Source organism: Phacochoerus africanus, chromosome 15 (genome assembly GCF_016906955.1).
Source record: "Phacochoerus africanus isolate WHEZ1 chromosome 15, ROS_Pafr_v1, whole genome shotgun sequence".
In the NCBI taxonomy this organism is placed as follows: Eukaryota; Metazoa; Chordata; class Mammalia; order Artiodactyla; family Suidae; genus Phacochoerus; species Phacochoerus africanus.
In genome coordinates, this window is record NC_062558.1 from 28,746,885 (window position 1) to 28,764,225 (window position 17,341).

The 17,341-nt window shown below is 54.5% G+C and overlaps 1 protein-coding gene across 27 annotated transcripts in view; it reads left to right on the forward strand.

The window, feature by feature from the left end:
- NCOR2 (nuclear receptor corepressor 2) overlaps positions 1-17,341 on the forward strand; it is a 228,297-nt gene that overhangs the window by 40,645 nt on the left and 170,311 nt on the right. Inside the window, exon 3 of one of the 27 annotated variants that reach the window (XM_047762205.1) lies at positions 5,197-5,259. The exons of 25 other annotated variants lie outside the window; for them this stretch is intronic. The gene's annotated coding sequence lies outside the window, so the exon portion shown is untranslated. Of the gene's footprint in view, positions 1-5,196; positions 5,260-8,353; positions 8,810-17,341 lie in introns of those variants that run through there. One more of the 27 variants, XM_047762206.1, reaches the window with a different exon arrangement.

A 17,341-nucleotide genomic window follows, 5' to 3' on the forward strand; every position in this document is an offset into this window, starting at 1 on the left:
TCACATGAGGAATTGTCTATGTCCCAGGGGATTGAGGCAATCTGGGGAGGCTTCCTGGAAGAGGTGGAACAAGCACGTTGAATGAATAATAACAAACCTGCCTGGTAGGAATTCATCTGTCAAGTACTTCAAACAGGACGTGGCACAGAGCAAATGCTGCATTTATTACTCAAGCTAACATTTCCTGACCTTTTGTTTGCCTTAGTGCTCTGTGAAAGTTTACCATTATTATCATTATTAACACTGTAATTTCTAATGATTCCTGAACATTTTCTTTATGCCAGGCTGTGTTCTAAGCCTGTCATAGGCATTCACTCATGGAGTCCCCAGGCCGACCCATGAATTAGATACTGATATGATCAGCCCCATTTTATATGGAAAGAAGCTGCAGGCACAGAGAAGTTAAGTGACTTGCCCAAGGTCACACAGCTGGCAGCTGGCAGAACTGGGATTTGAACCCAGGAAGCTTGACTCTGGGACACCTGCTTTTAATTATGGGGACTGTGCAGGCGCCACCTGCAGCCCTCCCTGAGCCTGGAGCCAGACTGAAGCTCTTGGCAGAGCTGCACCGGCAGTGGGCCAGGCTCCATGTGTAACGTAGGGCCCTCAGGCATGCAGCAGCTGCTCTGGGCTGGGCAGGACTGGTCAGGACAAGAGGGGTCTGCTTCTTGCCTCCTTGCAGCCAGCATGTTGTGTCCATGGCCTCCTGGGGGTGGGGGTGGGGGTGGGGTGTGATACACAATGAACTAGACACCAGGATCTCATCTCCCTGGGGCTGATGTGGAGATGGGCGGTGCCAAAAACAAACATGGTATTGCAAGGCATGGAAATGCTAGCTGTGGAATAACAGGGTGGGGCAACTCTGGTTTTTCGAGGGGCTTGTTTGAGGTAGAGGAATCTAGGGTGGTCTCTGAGGAGGTGGCACTTGAACTAGGACCTGGACCATGAGAAGGAACCAGACGTATGCAAGGCAGAGGGCCGAGCTGGCTAGGTAGGGGGAACAGCTTGTGCAAAGGCCCTGGGGTCATGGTGTTGCAGGAATGCTGAGAAGGCTTACTTACCTGGCCGGAACAGATCCAGGGGCACCAGGTGTAGCCCTGTGGATCTGAGGCTGTTCTGTAGACCTCAGGGATGAGGCCCTTTATCACATTTAAGGCAGAAGTCAAGTTTAATGGCTTTTGCTCCCTCTTCCCCTTTTTAAAATGGCCACACCCATGGCGTATGGCAGGGATCAAATCTGAGCCAGGTGGCAATGCTGGATCCTTTAACCCACTTCACTGGGCCTGGGACTGAATCTGCTGCCTCTGCAGTAAGACTCTCAACCCACTGCACCATAGCAGGAACTCCTCCCTTTTGTTTTTTGCCAGTTGGTTAATTTACTTTTATTGGGCACATGGAATGTTCTGGACATTCATAGGCCACTGGGATCAGAATGATGGAAAAATCAGGCCTTGTTCGTGCCTTTGAGAAGTTTGGTGCCCAGAGGAAGAAGGTCAGTTAAACAGTGAGGGTCATGTAGACAGAGTTCAGGCCATCACTGGAGTGTAACAGGTTTCAAATTTGCCTGTGGTCAGGACAGGTTTCTTTGGTCAAGTGTCAATTGAAATGGCAAGGCCCGAGGGTGATTAGTTAGGACTCCTGAGTCGTGGTGGAGACACATTCAGGCTGGTTTAAGCCACAAGGAGGAATTGGTGGGTGCTCATCATGGCAGAGTCCAGGTTAGGACAAGTTCAGGCATGGCTGGATCCAGGGGCTCTATCTCAGCTCAGCTTCCTTCTCTGTGGGCCTTGTTCTCAAGCAGGTTCAGCCATCAGCACAGCAAGCCAGGAGGAGGGAGAGTTGACTGAAGACCCAAGAGAGGCACTCTTTTCTTTGCCATTTCCCTGCCGAGTGAGGCCTTCAACACTTGCTTAGCTATTTTCCACATTGGGAGGAGGTGGCCAAGATGGAAAGAAAGGAGTGTCCCAAATTCAGATGCAGTCAGGGAAAGAATGAGGCGAAAGAGAGGGGTGGGAATTGTGGCTAACTGGCATGCTGGATATTCTGATTTTTTTTTTTCCAAGAGAAGCTAGAAATCTGGATTTTATAAGCAATATCCTAATTAAAAAAAAAAACACAAAACCACATTGTGTGTGCCAGAAGGAGCTTCCCGGTTGGCCGCAGCTGGCTGTCATCATTTTGTGGCCTCTGTTCTGTGACTTTCATCTCAAAATATTTTGCCCTTCGTGATCTGGGCAGACCGGTCCATGGAATGTCACAGAAGGTCCCAAGCCTTGGGAAGTCACGTTGAATGCCTCTGGAGATGCCATTTACAGAAGTGGAGGCCTGAGGCCACAGAATTTCTCCCAGAACCCCAGAGGAGCTCAGTGTGTCTTGAGAGACAGGAAAGCCTAGTGGTTAGTGACATAGGCTTGGGCGCCACACTCCTTGGGTTCAGCTTTTGGCTTTGGCACTTCTAGCTGTGCGCCCTGGGGCAAGTCACCTCACTTTTCTTTTTTTTTTTTTTGCCATTTCTTGGGCCGCTCCCACGGCATGTGGAGGTTCCCAGGCTAGGGGTCTAATCGGAGCTGTAGCTGCCGGCCACAGCCACAGCCACAGCAGCGCAGGATCCGAGCTGTGTCTGCAACCTACCCCACAGCTCATGGCAACACCGGATCGCTAACCCACCGAGCAAGGCCAGGGATCAAACCCGCAACCTCATGGTTCCTAGTCGGATTCGTTAACCACTGCTCCACGACAGGAACTCCCCATCTCACCTTTCTGATCCTTGGTTTCCACATCTGTAAAACTCCCGTATAATTGTTGTGAGGCATCAAGGAGCATGTGTGACGCCTGTCGCCACCAGTGCCTGGCACATTGGGAGTGTGTGTGTGCGTGTGCGTGTGTGCATGTGCATGTGCGAGTGTGTGTTTCCCTGAACTCATGTTATTTTCCTTCCTGGGTTGGGTCCTGGCATCTGGCTGGTGGTGGCCGGAAGCTTTCCTGGCCACCTCCTCCTTCCTCTCTTGCCTGGGCGTGGGCCCCCCTCCTCCAGGCCATCCCTGCCAGTTGCTCTGTGCCCTTGGCCCCAGGATGGCACTGCACTTTGACAGGAGCAATTAGGCCTGCCTGCTGCTGGGTCACAGCTGCTGTGGGTGGGGGCGGCCCCTTTTAAAAATAAAAACAGCAAACAGGAAACCCGCCCTAGGGGACAGTTCCCTGCCTGTAGCCAGCACGGCCAAGGGTTTAACTGTGACGCTTTTGTGCCTGGAAGAAGAGATGAAGTGGTGTGCATTTGGTCCGGGGAGGGTCTCCTGGTCAAGGAGGCCACTTGCCTGCCAGCTCCCCAGGAGTGGCTCATGGATACCTCTTTCAGGGAAAGGGCTCTAGGTTCCTTGGCGTCTGTTCTTAGCTGGGGGAGGGCCGCTCTGGGTTCTCCTGGGGGAGGGAGTGATTTCCTCAAGATGCTCAAACATCTGCACCTGCAGCTTGCGGCATGGTTCCCTGGAATCAGAATGGCCAGGAGAGGGGAGATGAGGGATGGACGGTTAGGGCGTTTGATGCTGCCGAGTTGTGAGTCTGGACCGTGGGAGTAGTTTGAGTTGTGGTCCCCCAAAGAAATGTCCATTTGGAACCTGTGAGTGTGACCTTGTTTGGACAAGGGGTCTTTGCAGATGTGATTGAGCTAAGGGTCTCAAGAGATCATCCTCGATTTGAGCGGGCCCTAAATCTGATGACAAAAGTCCTTGTAAGAGAAGATGCTCAGGGGAGGAGACCATGTGACCGTGAGGCCAGAGAAGAGAGTGATGTGGCCACAAGCCACCTGGAGCCACCAGAGGCTAGAAAATGAAAGGAGGGATTCTTTCCAGGAGCCTTAGAAGGGAACACAGCACTGGTGACACCTTGATCTGGGACAGCTGGCCTCCTGCACTCTGAAGGGGACATGCTGCTCTTGCTTCAAAGCCCAGTCTGTAGTCTTTTGTTTCAGCAGCCATAGGAAACAAATGCAACAGTGAATTTCATTTTATTTTATTTTAATTAATTAATTAATTTTTTTTATGGCCACATCCATGGCATATGGAAGTGCCCAGGCTAGGGGTCAAATCAAAGCTGTAGCTCCCGGCCTACACCACAGCCACAGCAACACTGGATCTGAGCTGCATCTGCGACCTATACCACAATGCTGGATCCTTAACACACTGAGCAAGGCCAGTGCGAACCCCCATCCTCAGACGCTATGTCAGGTTCTTACTCTGCTGAGCCACACCAGGAACACCATGAATTTTATTTTAATAACACTTAATACTTGAAGATCTGTTTGTGGACCACGAGGCCCTATTGGCTGACCTTCTCCGCTAGCCCACGCTGACGCCTGGCTGTTCCTGAGACTCACCAAGGGCGGGGTGGCCTCAGGGCCTTTGCCCTCTCTGTTTCCTCAGCCTGGAACCTTGTTCCCTGAGAATTTCCACATCTCTCTCTCTCACTCCATCCAGGCCACTGTTGAACTATCCCCGCCGCAGAAACCACACATCCATAGCTGCAGTCTTTCCTTGAATGTCGCCACATCTTTATCTGTTGACTTTCCCTCCTCTTCCCAAGTTACCTCCACGAGGGCAGAAATCTCTGTCATGTTGCTGCATGATTGTTTGTGCCCAGGGCCCATTGTTGGGGCCTCCAGCAATGTTTGTTGAATGTCTGATGGCTCTAGGCCTGGGGTCAGGGACCCTTAGTCAGCTGAGAGGTGGACGCAGCTTTCAGAAGGTCAGTAAGCTGGACTGGAGTGGAGTCCACTCAACAGAACCACTTTTGTATTATTTATTTTGAATCAAGGTGAAATTCACATCATATAAAATGAACCATTTGATGGAGTTCCCGTTGTGGCTCAGCAGGTTAAGAACCTGACGTAGTGTCCGTGAGGGTGCAGGTTCGATCACTGGTCTCAGTGGGTTAAGAGTCCGGCCTTGCAACAAGCTGTGGTGTAGGTTTCAGACGAGGCTCATATCTGGGGTTGCTATGGCTGTGGTATAGGCCAGCAGCTACAGCTCTGTTGTGACCCGTAGCCTGGGAACTTCCATATGCTGTGGGTTTAGCCCTCAAAAGACCAAAAAAAAAAAAAAAGTAACCATTTGGAAGCACGCAATTGGTTTTTAGTATGTAAACAGGGTTGTACAACTAACACCTCCGTCTAATTCTAAAATATCTTCATCACCCCAAAAGGAGACTCTGGATCCATTGGCAACCACTGTCCACCCCGCCTCCTCACAGCCCTGGCAACAACCGGTAGGCTTTCCGTCTCTTTGGATTTGCCTGGTCTGGACATTTCATGTAAATGGGATCATGCAGCATGTGGCTGTTTGTGTCTGGCCCTTGGCATGATGTTTTTGAGGTTCGCCCATGTGATAGCATGAATCAACGCCTATTCCTTTTTATGGCCAAAGACTATCTCAGTGTATGGATGCATACCAACAAAATCATCTCTGGAGTTCCCACTGTGGCACAGCAGGATCGGCGGTGTCTTGGGAGCACTGGGACATGGGTTCGATCCCCAGGTGGGCACAGTGGGCTAAAGATCCGGCATAGTCACAACCGTTGCTTAGGGTGAAACTGTGGCTCGGATCTGATCCCTGGCCTGGGAACTCCATATGCCATGATGTGGCCAAAAAAAGGAGAAAAAAAAAACCAAAAAACAAACCCAAGTCATCTTGGAAGTGGCTTTTCAGATGAGGAAACCAAGACTGTCCAGGAGAGAGAGTGATCACCCGCCCCAGTCTGGCAGCATCAGGGTTCAGGAAAGGAGAGGAAGAGGTAACAGTAGCCAGATGTTTCTAGCTTATGTTTTCTCTTCCCCCAGCCCCTGCTCTGCTCCCAGCATTATCTCGGAGTCTGGCCTGGTCAGGAAGAAGCAGTTGTGGGGGGCGCAGTGAGCAGGGATCCCTTCCACATGCCTGGGGACCCCTCCTGCCTCTGGGGGGACCCCATGCCTCTGTGGCCCCCATGCCAGTGATCTTGCCTACTGTTCAAAGCTTTGCCCGCAGACGGGTTGGTGGAAGTACCTAGAATGACCAGGTGAATCTTGGTTTTCCCTTACCCTCAGAGGCTTGGGGAACAAGGACTTTTGCTAAGCAGATGACCACATACTCATTCTGAACATAAGCTTGGGGTCAGGGGCTGGCTCTGTCTGGAGGGTACTGCCCGGGCTCTTTCTGGTTTGTGATGATTTGCCGTCTTCATAGAGTCACTCAGCAAATCATTCGCTACCTGGCTTCTAGGGGGTGGGGGGAGACCCAGGAAGTGGCTGCAGAATGACAAGGCAAGGCGTCCAACCTGCCCGCATATAAATAACTCTGATGGGGGTTGGGTTGTGTTACTCCTAACTCCAGAGCCAGCCTCTGAGAAAGTCTGGGTGAAGGTCTGTGTCCAAAATAAACAGAAAAGAACAAAAGGAACCCGTACGTTCTGACTCTGCAGCCTTGTGTCCTGCCGACTGCCTGTGGCTTGGTGGGGCTGGTTTGGCCCAGTCCTGAGTTTTGTGGTCTCCCGATGGTCAGGGCAGGAAGACGGCACCTGGATCTTTAGTCTAAAAATACTGTTTTTGGTTTGTCCTGTCTTTCTGTGTCTTGGTTTCCCCTCCTTTTTTGCTTGTTTGTTTTGTTTTTTACGGCTGCACCTGAGGCATATGGAGGTTCCCAGGCTAGGGGTTGAATCAGAGCTGCAGTTGCCGGCCTACACCACAGCCACAGCAACGCAGGATCCAAGCTACATCTGCGACCTACACCACAGCTCACAGCAACGCTGGATCCTTAACCCACTGAGCAGGGCCAGGGATCGAACCTGCATTCTCGTGGACACTGTGTGGTGTTCTTAACCTGCTGAGTCACAATGGGAACTCCTCCCCTCCCTTGAAAGAAGGCAGATGAGTAGAGATTTTCCCAAATACTCTGGAGGGTTTTCTTGGGAGAGGCCAGAAGGTGAGCTGATAAAGTTGACACCCATGTGGCCCCCACATGGGCCTTTTCACGGGTCTCCTGGTGGCCATTCCAGTCCCTGGCCAGTTCAGGGCTGCAGACCTTTGTCACATGCAGATCTGATCTGCCCCAAACCCTCTATGGCTTCTGGCTGACTAGATCCTGGGGCAGGGTAAATGCAAGCTGGGTTTGCCCTGTTCAAACCTCAGCTCAACCACTTTCTAGCTGTGTGACCTTGAGCGAGCCTCTTAACTTCTCTGGGCCTGTTTCCTTCTTTGTATGTCAGTTGCAGGGGCTTTGGTTGTGCCATCCTGAGGACAGATGGCTTAACAAGTGAAGTGCTTACCCAGTCCTGGGCACACAGTACATTCTACTATTGTTGTTGTCATTATTACTCTTTGGAGCGTCTCCAGTCCAAGGAGACTGGCCCAGACTTCTTAGCCCCACCCCCTGCCATTACTACCTGACCTCATCTTCTGACTCGCCGCATCACCACCGCACTCGGCCGCGCTGGCTTTCTCTCTGCTTTGGCAACACACCTAATTTGACCCTCCTCCAGACCTTTGCACTGCAGTGGTGGTCTTCCTGGCCTCTGTCATCACTCAGGATGCAGTCCCGGGCAAACAGCACTGCACCCAGCTCCTGGGAGCTGGGGGCAGGTGCATCCGGAGATCCCTCTTCAGCTTCCCCTGACACTTCATCGCTACTGCTCTGAGCCCTGGGGAAGCAGAGAGGAGCCTGCCCCTGCTGTAGATGACAAGTCGACACCCAGAGAAGCTTAGACTTGTTTCTGAGTTACACAGCAAGTTGCAGCCAAGGTTCAGACCCCTGGCTGACCACCAAACCATCCATTTTGGCTTGTGTGCCTGAGTCTCTGTGTGTGTGTGTGAGAGAGAGACAGACAGATAGACAGACAGACTATGTCTTTTTTCATTGTCTGGGCCCGTCACTGTGATGACCCTGGTTCAGAATACCAATGCGCAGGGGGTCGTGTTTGCTTTTCCTGAGATTACAAGGACAGAAATATTTTAAAGGCAGAGCCTGCCCAGCGGCAGTGTCACCCTGGAGACCGGAGGACCGGGAGGGACGGGGGCAGTAACCTCGGTTTGTGCCAGGTCCCGGCCGGGACGCCCACGCCGCCCTCTGGGTGGACAGTCCGGGTGGGAGGAGACGGGTTCAGGAGCTCGCTTTCGCCTGCGAGCGGTGAACAGCGAGGAGGTTTTTCTACCGAGCTATAAAAAGGCCTTCCCGTGTTTCAGCTCCTGAGTGTCGGCTGGAAGCCCGCCAGGGTTACCATGGCGATGAGGAATTATTACTTACTGCCAAGGCTGGGAGAAAAAGCTCGTACTTTTGGCTTCCCAACAAGAGGAGTGGACTTATGTAATTCCCTGTGTTTATAGGCCCGGGTGGCAGGAGGTGAGCAGGGATCCTCGAGGCCTGACACTGCGTTTTCACCCCACCGTGGGTCGGGTGGCCCGGTGGGGTGTCCCTTGGGGGGGGCCTCGGCCCAGCCCCGTCTAGGGGGGCCATCGATTGGGCTGGGAGCCTGGGGGGCCGGGCCGGCTGCAGGCTCCCCCCCCCCCCCCAGCCGGGGTGGGAGCCCGCAGTCTCGCGGGAAGGCGGCGCAGCTGCTCGGTGGGGCCGCCCCTCTCCCGGGTCAGCCCTGGAGGAAGGATGGGTTTGAGGTTGGACACGGTGGGGCCTCTGGAAGCCAGCAGAACAATCTCTGTGTGTGGACTCTGCTGACCCACTCGCTGGCACCTTCTACTTTTCTTTTTCTTTTCTTTTTTTTTTTTTTTTTGTGGGAGAGTTACTTCAAGTTGTGTTTGGAGCTGACGTGAGCGAGAGGCTGGTCATGTGCTCGGGTAAGAGAAGTTTCCGGGCTTGGCGGTGGTGGGCAGGGGGGTGCGGCGTGGCCCGGCTGCCTGGCCAAGGGAGGGTGATCGGGGCCATGGATTGCAGGAAGGCTGGGACCTGTGCTGGGGACCCCATTTGGGGGCTGATAAACTCATGTTCTGGAGCCTCCTGTTCTGCCCTGGCAGGCGGGCGATCACCAGGGGACAGTGACCCGATGCCTTATCAGAGTTGCTGAAGCCCCGGAAAGAGTGCTGGGTGGGTGGGTGGCCCTGAAGGGATAGTGCTTCTCAACTGTGGTCCCGGGGGTGTCGGGGGGCGGGTGGGAGGAAACAGTGCTGCTTTCTCGGAGTCCCTGTGCCCAGTCCCTGTGGAAGAGTGGGCAGTATCAGAGATCCGGTGCTCCTGTGTCTGTTCATCAGTGTTGGCCCCAGGGCTGGAAGGCTGGGACTCTGGGGGGCAGCCGCCTTGGTGGCCATGGAGCAGGGGAGGGGGCCAGGTGCAGGCATTGCAGTGGCTGCCCTGGCGCCCGGCTCCCACCGTGGTGGCGTTTGGCTGGGTGCCCATGTCTGGTTTGAAATCAGCGCCACCAGCCTGGGCTTGCCCAGGGACCTGGCAGCAAGGAGCCGGGATAAACACTGGAAAGTTGGAAGGGCTTCTCAAGCTCACAAGGAGCCTTCAGTTGTGAGCGGAGGGGATGAGGGAGCGATTTGTCCTGAGGTCTGGGTGCGCCGGGGCGTCTGGGAGACGTCTCATGGGGCACCCAGGCTGGGGAGCGCTGGTTCCCAAACGGCATGGCTCGGTTGCCATGGATCCCGGTTTGAATCTCGGTTCCGTTCCTTTTTATGCTGGGTCTCACCTGTTCAAGCCTCAGTTTCGTCGTCTGTCAAACGGGGCAGCCGTGGAGGCGTGAGGACAGGGCGAGGGAGGGATGTGGCCTCCGGGGTTCACATCCTGGACTGCATGACCTTGGACAAGTCACGTCACATCTCCGAGCCTCAGTTTTCCCATCTGGCAAATGGAAGCTCCCTATGCCTCCACCTCTGAGTTGTTGACTGGCTGAAGGGGGCTAATAATGGTCCCCGCCCCACCTCTCATGAGCAGGTGACCTGGGGTGGGTCATGGAATCCCATGTAACTTCCCTTCTCTTGTCCATTAGGGGAGAGCTGCCACAGATGTGCCTTGGGGAAAACAGAAACCACCCTGCCGGGGCCTCGAGTGGGCTGGTGTACATCAGTGTAGACCATAAGCTTGCATTTAAGTTAGTTACATCTTGGTCTCTGTCGAGTTTTCTTTTCTTCCCTGGAGAAAGCCCTCCCATTTCATAGATGGGAACCCCACATCTAGGGATAGTGTGGGATCAGGAGCATCCCTCCCCAGCCCCAGGCTCAGTCTGAATTTGGACCTGGACTGGAGTGCCCGGTGCACCCCCACTGCATGCCTGTTCCGCCTCGTTTCCCACTGACCCTGGGCCAGGCACCCTGCCGGTGCCTGGTGTGGCCTGCGGGCAGGGTGTGCAGGGCTGGCTCCCCTGCCGAGGGTGGCAGCGGTCCTGTGTGTTTGTAAGTGACACCGGATGCTGGGCCGGTGGCTGGCTCGGGGCCTCCCTCTCGGGCCAGGAGGAGCCAGAGGGGAATGCCCAGGGTGTCCAGGCTGCCTGTGCCAGCTGCCTGCTGTCCACTTGTCCTCAGACCTCTCCTGGGGACCTTGGGAAAGGCCTGTATAGCAGGGGACACCATGAATGTCCTCTTGTTGCCCCTAAGCCCTTGGTGCCCAGCTGGGTCAGCTACAGAGCTGTGTTGTGACCCCCCTCTGCCCTGCCCTGAGGGTCTTGGGGACTGGGTTCCTCAACCATTGAGAAAGACAATGCGTGATGGCTTGGACCAGAGGTCACCCAAGAGACCCTTGTGGTGGAACTGTCCTGCATCAGTGGCAGTGGCCACAGGAATGTGCACTGAGATAAAAGCACGTAGATCCACACACACACACAAGTACATATATGAGATAAAAGTGGGTAGATTTACACACACACACACACATACACACACTCAAGTACATGTATGAGATAAAAGTACATAGATCTACTCACACACACACCCAAGTGCACATAAACTCTGAGATCTAAATAAGGCCAACTGTATCACTGTCAGTTTCAAGGATGATACCATTGAGGGGAGCTGGCTAAAGGGTACTCAGAATCCAGCTATATTACTTCTTACAGCTGCATGGGAATCTACAGTGATCTAAAAAGAATGTACAAGCTCAGGGGCCTGGCTGTTCTAGCTTTGAGTCCCAGTGTGAGTTACAGCAGGTGGCTTAACCCTGCTGAGCCTCAGTCTCCTCATCTGTGGAAGCAGGGTAGTGATTGGTGCCTGCTAGGGCTCGCTTGAAGATGAGCTGAGCTGATTCATGCTAAGTGCTTAGGAAGGTGCCACGTGTCGGGGGTGCTGTCCCTGGTATTATCACCCTTGATGTGATTGCTGTGGTTTGCCTGGCACGATCTCATTTCATACCTGAATCAGCCACAGGAAGGGAGAGTGCTGTAGGATCCCCACTTCTCAGTTGAGGAAACTGAGGCTTGTGTCAGGTGACCCACCCGAGCGGCACACAGTTTGGAAGGGCCGGGACTGGGACTCAGGCCCCAAGCCAGAGCCTGTGGGTGGAGGTTCTTTAGCTGGGTGACCCTGGAGAGGTTACTTGCCCTCTCTGAGCCTGTCTTCTCCTCCTTCTCTCCTCACCTGTCAGCTGGGCTCATGACCTGTGAAAGCCAGAAAGCCTTGCCTCCGGGCCCCTTCACTCACCTCTTGGGCCCACCCAGAGCCTGCGCCCCTTAGCCACCTCCTCTGAGGCCTCTCTTTGCAGCGCTGAGGTGGGACCTGGGCTCTGTTCTGTCCGTGGATGGTTGAACTCCTCTTTTCTCTAAACACTTTTACCTCCTTGCTCTGTCCTCTGGGTGCAGCCAGAAGCTCCTGCTGTTCCCTGATGTTCCTTGCTGTGGGTACTGGTTTCCCTCAGATTCCATCCCGCCAGCAGTGGTGAGAAGGCCTTTGGGGTGTAAGTAGCTCATCCTAGAGTGAGCTGGGTTAGCTCTGCTGGCAGTTAGGGTCAGAGGAACTTGCCTCTGCAGCCAAAGTGAAACCAAGGGTAGATGCATTTCCAGGGCTCCTGGGAGAGGGTCAGTGGATGGTCATGCCCCTTACACCTGGCTGGAAATTGAGCTTGGGCCCTTGGGTATTCCAGGAGGTCCAACAGGGTGGTTTTGTTTTGTTTTGTTTTATTTTTAGGGCTGCACCTGCGGCATGTGGAAGTTCCTGGGCTAGGGATCGAATTGGAGCTGTAGCTACGGGCCTACCCCACAGCCAGAGTAACACTGGATCTGAGCCACATCCACAACCTACACCACAGCTCGTGGCAACGCTGGATCCTTAACCCACTGGGTGAGGCCAGGAATCGAACCCACATCCTTCCGGATACTAGTTGGGCTTGTAACCTGCTGAGCCACAACAGGAACTCCCAGTGTGTGTTTTGTGCCTCAGGATTTTGGAGGGTTTCAGAGCATCCCAGTCTGGGGTCATGTGGGTCCTGGCAGGGCCTGGGTGGGGGGCATCTGAGCTGCAGAGTTGGGTTCTCCTATCATGACAGAGAGATGGAGGCTTGGGTCTGGGGGTGATGGCATCGGTCGTAGCTGAGGGTCTCAGGTTCTGGCTTTGCTGGGCAGAGAAGGACCTGGAGGGGCAGGGAATTGGTGGGGGGAGGGCATTCCAGCCTCTCTGCTGGTTCTTGGAAGCACCAATCACAGTCCTGCCTTGGGACATTGTCATGCTGTACTCTGGAACGCCGTCTCTGGGATCTTCTCAAACGCTCAGCTCAAATGTCCCCTCCTAAAAGAGGCCCTCACCTCCCCATCATCACTCCTCTCACCTTGCCACTGTCATCCCCAGGGATTTACTGTAGGTCCGTCAGCCGTGTCCCCCTACCCCTCCATGTGGGATTTTGTTCATCTTGGGCACCCCTGTGTCCCCAGCACTGGGCACACAGTAGATGCTTAGCACTAGATGGTGCCTGATTCCATGCCCCTCATGAGCTGTGGACCTGGGTCTGTCCGCTCAAGGTGGCTGGGGACAGGAGCACACCTACCTGCTAGGGCCCCTGGAGCTGCAACTCTCAGTGAGCTCACCTCCCATCACCCCAGTTCTGCTCCTAGGCGTTGAGAATGTGTGTGAGTCCTTGGAAAAGTAGTGGTGTGTTTGCTCAGGGATGCCCGTAGGAACCCACCGAGCACCCCGGGAAGGTCTACACCTCCTAGGTAAAGTCAGAGAGGTGGGGCTCAAAGTGAGGGTCCTGAGGGGCACAGGGTGCGGGGGAGGGGTGCTGACAGCATCTGCTATGTGTGTTGAGGTCTGACGGGTGGGGTGTTCTGCACACCTTAGGGTACTGAGTCCTCCCAGCAACCCTGTGATGGCAGATGAGGCACAGAGAGGGTAAGCAGCTTGCCCAAAGACACACTGCTGCAGGCGCACAGGATTCTCAGGCGTACTTGGTCAGTAGTGGCATTTATTTCCCATGCAGTTCTTTCCGTGCCCAGGGTGCTGCTCAGCTTTTTAAGCGGATTATTTTATCTCATTCTCTGAAGGCCCTTGGGCTGGCCCTGTCTCAGAGCGCAGCTGCGGAGAGGGCAGAATTGGAACTCAGGTTCTGTGGGGAGGTTCCTTCGAGCAGGCGCTATTTTCTGGGCATCTGGCTCTGACCTGGAAAAGGGCCCACGTCCAAGAACCTCGTTGTATCCAGATCTGCGCGCCTGGAGCTGCCCACACTCTTCTGGGAAGGCTGAGAACTGGTTTCTCTGAGCTGCTCTGAATCTGGAAGGCTAAGGTGGGGAGGGCCCTGCCCCCTCCCCCGGAGTCGTGGATTTGCATGACAGTGAGCCCTTTGTCCCTGGGTCCTGCCTCCTTCCCAGGCTAAGAGCCTAATTCCAGGCCCCTGATGTCATAATGGGCCCTTTCTGCGCTGGGAGGGGAGGCTGGCTGGGCAGCTGTGTGGGTTGGGCTGGGGCCGGGAATAGAGGGGTGGTGACAGTCATATCTGGGGCTGAGGCTTTCTCCTTCCAGGCTTTCATCTTTCAGGAGGTGGGCTTTGCTCGCATTTGACCCAGGAACCAACTGAGACTGAGTTTTGCTGAGTTTCCCCCCATCCCCCACTGGGCCAAACCACTTCTTGGCCTGTGCAATGCGAGTGAGTGAGTCATGGCCGTGGGCCTCTCCTGGAGGGGGCGTGGGTGTGAGAGTCTTTTGCTTCCTCTAAATAGGAGGCCCTGGTGCCTAGCAGCTCCCGTGGCGGGTCTGTTCAGAGAAAGCGGGTTCAAATCCAGGGCATGTGGCTTAACTCTCTGTGCCTCAGTTTTCTCATCTGCTTAATGGAGCTTGCTGGAGCTTGGCTGTGGAGCTGAGCAGGGAGTGAGCTCTCAGTAGATGGGCAATCAGAAAAAAGCTGAGGCCAGTGTAGTGGGGTGAATGGTGCCCCCCCAAACATACATGTGGGCATTAATACCTGACTGGTCTAAATGTGACCTGCTTTGGAAAAGGGGTCTTTGCAGATGTGTTTTGAGATGAGGCAATCCTGGGTTACCTGGATGAATCCTAAATTCAGTGACCAGCGTCTTTATGAGAGACAGAAGAGGAAGAAGGGAAGTTCGCATTGTGGCTTGGTGGGTTAAATACCCGACATAGTGTCTGTGAAGTTTCGGGTTCGATCCTTGGCCTCTCTGTGGGTTAAGGATCCGGTATTGCTGCAAGTTGCGGAGTAGGTTGCAGATGTGGTTCAGATCCCATATTGCTGTGCTTGTGGTATAGGCCAGCAGCTGCAGCTCTGATTTGACCCTTATCCTGGGAACTTCCATATTCTGCACCTACGACCCTTAAAAAAAAAAAGTGGAAGAAGACACACAGAGGGTATGGCTGTGTGAAGACAGGCAGAGCTCAGAGAGATGCAGCCACAAGCCAAGGAATGCTGGGTGCCACCGGAAGCTGGAAGAGGCAGGAAGGACCCTCCCCTAGAGCCTTCGGAAGGCGTGTGGCTCTGAAGACACCTTTATCTTGGACTTTTGGCCTCCAGAGCAGTGAGAGAATAAATTTCTATTGTTTAAGCCACACAGACTGTGATTGTTTACAGCAGACCCAGGGAAACTAATACAGCCGGTGACCCCCAGCCGTTGCAGTTTGGGGAGCATGGGAGCATTGCATGGTGCTCTTCCCCACCCAAGCCTGAGGGCCTAGGTCCCAGTGAGGTAGTGGGGGTGACCGATGGTGCCGGGAACCCCATCCAAGGAGTCCAGAACCTACTTCCCTCGCTCGGAAACCAAATGCCCAAATTCCTGAACCCGCCCTTTGCCTACAGCCTCCTTTCCTGCCTCTGGTGTCACTGTTAAAGAAGATGTGGCTGGGGAGCAGGAAGCCTCCTGATTTTGTGCTGGCCCCCCCCCTCCCCGCCCCGCCCCCCGCCAAGCCCAGGACATCCCCTCCCCACATGCCTGGTAGCTCACCTGATTTGCGGCCCTTCCCCATCAAGTTGCCTCATTTGCCAGGTGCCCTTGACAAATGGAGACATCAAGGCTCAGAGAGGGCAGGCTACTTGGAAAAGGCCACACAGCCCCTTGGTGGACATGATGGTTTTCAGAGTCTCAGTCCTGGCTGACAGGTGAGCTGGCATTGTGGCTCCCAGGAGGGAGGGATCAGAGTCCCGTGCCACCTTGAAAGGTGTGGTGCAGCAGACAGTGTAGATGTGGATCAGTTTCTGTGCCATGCCAGCCCAGTGTAGATGACACTCTGAAATGTGGCTTTAGGTGGACTCCATCTTGGCCTCAGTGTCTCTGTGTACAGAGTGCTCTTTGAGCTTCAGCTCGGAGCCTGGAAATCTGCTCTTAGAGTGTTCATGGATTTAACAAGCATTTATTGGACACCTGCTGTGTGCAACGTGCTGCAACTCAACGATGGACAGAATGGATGCGGCTCTTGTTTTCATGGACCGTATGTCTAGGGTTGTGGGGAGATGGGAAATAAGACAGCAGGGCTTTGGGAACGAGGATTCCAGGTCCTGATGAGGGAGGTAAGAGAACCCAGGGCCTGGGGAGGGGGCAAGGATGCTGCCTGCCTTCCCCTGCTGAGACCTGCGGTCGGTGGTTGGCAGCGAGCTTTGGGGGTGGCTGGGTAGACACTGGAGATGGCCGTGGGCCACCTGCAGTGATCTGTGGTCGCCTCCAGCTGGCCAGACTTGGCCTGGACCCAGGAGCAGTGATGTTGGGTATGACATTTGGAGCCTGGTGGGGGATGTGAGTACACTGTTGACGGGCTCCCGGGACACAGTGGATGAGAGGTGGAAGCTGGAAGGGACTTGCCTGGGTTTGCATCCAGCCTGTGCCACTTGCTCGCTGTGTGACCTCAAGCAAGTTATTTAGCCTTTCTGTGCCTCAGTTGTGCCTCCCAGGGATGCTGTGATGATTAAATGAACTAATGCCAGAGTTCTTGTCATGGCTTGGTGTGTTATATAAACGTGACTAGTATCCATGAGGATGTGGGTTTAATCCTTGGGCTCCATCAGTGGGTTAAGATCTGGTGTTGCCACAAGCTGTGGCGTAGGTCGCAGACACAGCTCCGATCCGATGTTGCTGTGGCTGTGGCATAAGCCCGCAGCTGCAGTTCCAATTTGACCTGTAGCCTGGGAACTTCCATGTGCCTTGGGTGTGGCCATTAAATGAATAAATAATAACTGATGCCACTGAGCCGTGTGTTAGGGATTGGTTGTAGTCACAAGTGAAAGGCGCTCACCTTGGATCTCTTATAGTGACTGCTTAGAACCTGGGAGTTAGAAGTAGTTATTTGTTCATCTTTCCTTGGCCCCGTTCCTACCGGTGGGATATTGGTCTGGTCTCCCCCAGACCCTCAGTCTCTCCATCTGTTAAATGGGTGCTGGTACACGCCAGTGGCCACATGGAGGTTGGGAGGAAAAGGGGGAGGTGGGAGAAGTTCTTACGAGGTTGAGGGGGCGGGGGTCAGGATCTCCATCTGCTCCTGGGTCAAGCCTTGGCCACCTTCCAGGTGGGGAGCAGCCATCCGTTTTATAGCCCAGGAGACTGAGGCCCCAGTGGGAAGGGGACCCATGACACGCCCGTGGGTGGGTGCAGCCAACTTGGCCTCCTGGCTGCAGACAATGCCTGCCTTCTGGCCTGGCTGGGACTGCTGGGACCTGCTCAAGCCAGCCTCTGTTTATCAGTGCATTTAGTTCAGGGTAGCAGATGTTCAGAGAAAGGAAGCCAAGGCTGGAGGCTGCATTTACTGCCCCAGGGCCGCATGGGTGGGATGTGCCCGCGGCTGAGGAGTGACCCAGATCTGAGTCGGCTAGGAGGGGCCCCTTGATCTGCCAAGCCGCCCTCTGGTCTATCCCTCATTAGAGCCACTGACAGCTCAGGAATGGGCTGGGAGATGGGTGAGAGACAGGGCAGGTGTGTCCCAGGCTCCTGCCTGGCCCCTTCCTCCTAGGTTGAATCTGTC